Here is a 4,347-nt window from a genome sequence, read left to right as displayed (position 1 = left end):
ACAAGGAAATGCCTCCTTATTACGCGCAAAATAATGATTCCTCCACCTGACATCTGGGACCCACTGGAAGGGCCTCTGTATTTCGCGAAAAAAACGTGTCCCCCACTGACTTGTCAGACCCACCAGCTATCTTCGCATTCAAGGAAGTGCCTCCTTATTACGCACAAAAAAATGAATACTCCCCTTGCCAGCTGGAACCCAGCATATTGGGAGGCTGACTTGTGGGCCTACCAAGTTGAAGGGGACGGAGGGCTTTGTCAACTTAGTCAACATGAACGATTCTAGCTCCTGTTATCGTACGATGTTCATCCAACGGTTGTAGTGCTTCTTCAACCTCTGGTCTTCTTGCTCCAGCCGCCCAAACTAGCGCCGGTCGTGCCGCGTGCTCCTGCCTCCCGTGGCCGGCTGTGATGCCGCGGAGGCCTCACTGCCCCCTACTACTCCCACCGCTAGCTAGGCCATCCCTCTACTCACCCACACCCCCTATTAATCTACGGCGACAACAGCCTCACACCGTAGCCGAACCAGTGAACCCTCGTACTCCTCTTCGTGTGGGCATCCACTGCTGTGTCTTCCCTGGCTCCGAGTCGTCCCCTTCCTAGGCCTCACCGTTGTCCACCGCCATGGTGCTCTCGGGGTGGCGTGGTCAACGTGGTCAAGGAACGACTTCCATCGGACATGGACTGTACGTGGAGAGGTTGACAGCTGGGTCCACGGCCGCAGCAAGGAAGTGCCTCCTTATTACGCGGAAAATGATGATTCCTCCACCTGGCAGCGGGGACCCACCGGACGAGCCACCGTATTTTGCGAAAAAAGTTTCCCCCTGACTGCTGGGACCCACTAGCTACATCTTCGCACGCAAGGAAGTGCGTCGGGGCAAAAAAAAATGATTCGCCCCCCTGACTGCTGGGACCCACCAGCTACATCTTCGCACACAAAGGAAGTGCGTCCAGGCAAAAAAACTGATTCGCCCCTCTGACTGCTGGGACCCACCAGCTACATTTTTGCATGCAAGGAACTGCCTGACGGTCGGGACCCACCTGGTCGAAGCGTATGTAGCATTGTCATTCTGGCCGCGAACTTGTACGTACATATATACTGGTCGATGTAGAGGCGCGCACGTGTCGTAGTAGAGGCGCATACGTGTCGTACTAGAGGCGCGCACGTAGCATGTACACGTACGTACAACGGCCAGGGTGCAAGAAAGAAAATACGGCCACGTATGTGTACATTCGTGTGGGGTCACGAACGCCTAGTTGCGCATATGTACGGCAAGGGCTCGTGTTCATGGGGAGGCAACAGAATACGTCGTGTTCATGGGGAGGCAACGGAATGCGTCGTGTTCATGGGGAGGCAACAGAATGCGTCGTGTTCATGGGGAGGCAACGGAATGCGTCATGTTCATCGGGAGGCAAGGGAACGCGTGGGAGCCAACCGGCTTGGACGGAACAGGCGATGGAAACAAGGCCTGGCGTACCGCAGAACGGAGGAAACGGACCTCCTACGGTCGAAACAGGGGTCCTGTTGATCGAAAGGGGTGTGGCGTACCGCAAAACGGATGAAACGGACTTCTGTTGGAGCGCTACGGTCGAAACGGGGGTCCTGTTCATCGGGAGGGGTGTGGCGTACCGCAAAATGGGACTCCATGGGATATTGTTCATCTCCACTGTCGACCTCCTCCAGCCTCCACAGGCTACCGTCGACCTACCCCAGCCTCCACGGGCTCCTGTTCATCCAGCCTCCACCACGCTCTACTCCATCGGCTACTGTTCAACCACCCCTCCACGGGCACCCCTCCATCGTCTACTGTTCATCCAGCCCTCCACACCACGGGGTCCTGTTCAACCACCCCTCCACGGCCACCCCTCCACCGTCTACTGTTCATCCAGCCCTCCACACCACGGGTTCCTGTTCATCCAGAGGCAACGCCACTGCTCACTGTTCATCCAAACCCCCCCACAACGCTCACTGTTAATCCAATCGATCGGCTTCAGTTAGCAGCAGTAGCGAAGGAATCGCTCCATCGGGTTCAGTTAACAGCCATCGATCGATCCCTCGGGTTCAGTAACGCGTAGCCTGCAGTGCAATTGCTCGGGTTCAGTTAGAGCCCAACGCCTCGCTCGGCTTCAGTTAGAGCCAACGCCTCGCACACACGCGCGTACGTACGAGAGAAACGCGCATCGCTCGGCCCCCGACCTCCCACCGTAACCAGCAACTCCCCGAAATTTTCCTCCCCCTCGCTTCTACCACGGTTTTTTCCATCATGGACGGCCCAAAGAATGTCATGCAGCTGCGTCTCCGGCCCGCCCAGGACGAAAAGCCCATTTTCTGTCATGATTTTTTGTCATAGAAGTAGGAGCCCACCACATCTGTGATGATACCGGGTTTTGTCACAATTATCGTCATAGAAGTGTCATATGTATGACAGAATTTTTTTTCGTTCGGCCCAAAATGTCATGGATGTGTCTTTTTTTGTAGTGAGGAAACACGTGTCGGCTCACCGTTGGGACAGATGTCATCCACTCATTGGACCGAGGGCGCCTATGATACGTCGACACGTGGCATGGCCCAATAGAGGCTCATTCCTGTGAAAAGGCCGACCCATTTGACTTGGTCAAAAGGTGGCGGGCCAACCCGCGGAAAGCCTATTAACGTCCTGTTCGCATATAGCCCATTTACAGCCCGCAAACCCAGGGCCCATTACGACCTATCTGAATTAGGCCCAATAGCATCATCTGAGCTGTCCAATATGATTCCAGCCTGTTTTAACTTCCGGCCCATGTATGGCCCATGACGACTTTCGGCCCATATGAGGCCCTTTGTAACTATTGGCCCATTAACGGTCTGTGGTGAAACTGGCCCGTTATGAACACTGTATCACTTTATACCCATTAATGTCCCGTGGTGAAACTGGCCCGTAATGAACAGTGTATCACTTTATACCCATTAGCGGCCCATTATTCCATTGGGCCGTTGAGGGAGTCCTGGATTAGGGGGTGTCCGGATAGCCGGACTACTATCATCAGCCGAACTATCGTTGGCCGGACTATCATCATCGACCGGACTCCAAGACTATGAAGATACAAGATTGAAACTTCGCCCCGTGTCCGGATGGGACTTTCCTTGGCGTGGAAGGCAAGCTTGGCGATACGGATACGTAGATCTCCTACCATTGTAACCGACTCTATGTAACCCTAGCCCTCTCCGATGTCTATATAAACCGGATGGCTCTAGTCCGTAGGACACAACAACAACAATCATTACAATCATAGGCTAGCTTCTAGGGTTTAGCCTCCTTGATCTCATGGTAGATCCACTCTTGTAAACATCCACAATATCAATATCAATCAAGCAGGACGTAGGGTTTTACCTCCATCAAGAGGGCCCGAACCTGGGTAAAACATCGTGTCCCTTGTCTCCTATTACCATCCGCCTAGACGCACAGTTCGGGACCCCCTACCCGAGATCCGCCGGTTTTGACACCGACATTGGTGCTTTCATTGAGAGTTCCTCTGTGTCGTCACTGATAGGCTTGATGGCCTCTTCAATCAACAACGATGCAGTCCTGGGTGAGACATTTCTCCCCGGACAGATCTTCGTATTCGGCGGCTTCGCACTGCGGGCCAACTCACTTGGCCATCTGGAGCAGATCGAAAGCTACGCCCCTGGCTGTCAGGTCAGGTTTGGAAGCCTAAACTTCACGGCCGATATCCGCGGGGACTTGATCTTCGATGGATCTGAGCCACAGCCGAGCGTGCCGCGCTGTCACGATGGGCACGACCTAACTCTGCCGCCGGACAGCACCTTGGAGGCCGCACACGAATCCGCTCCGACCCATAGTCCAGAGCCGATCGCTCAGATCGAGGACGGATGGCTAGACACCGCCTTGGGAGCTGCAACTTCTACGGCGATGGAGCCGAACACTTACCTTGTCCCGCATAAAGCTCATGACTCTGAGGTGCCGGACTCTCTGCCGGACTCCGAACCTCCTGCGCCCCTGCCAGTCGAATCCGATTGGGCGCCGATCATGGAATTCACCGCTGCGGACATCTTTCACCACTCACCCTTCGGCGATATCCTAGATTCGCTGAAGCATCTCTCACTATCCGGAGAGCCCTGGCCGAACTACGGCCAGGATGGTTGGGACGCGGACGACGAAGAAATTCAGAGCCCACCCACCACCCACTTCGTAGCCACCGTCGACGATCTAACCGACGTACTCGACTACGACTCCGAAGACATCGACGGTATGGACGACGATGCCGGAGACTATCAAGAACCAGTGCCTACAGGACACTGGAAGACCACCTCGTCATACGACATATACATGGTGGACACCCCAAAAGA

The sequence above is a fragment of the Triticum dicoccoides genome, chromosome 5B, assembly GCF_002162155.2.
Source record: "Triticum dicoccoides isolate Atlit2015 ecotype Zavitan chromosome 5B, WEW_v2.0, whole genome shotgun sequence".
Lineage (NCBI taxonomy): Eukaryota > Viridiplantae > Streptophyta > Magnoliopsida > Poales > Poaceae > Triticum > Triticum dicoccoides.
Note: the sequence above shows the minus strand (reverse complement) of the source record.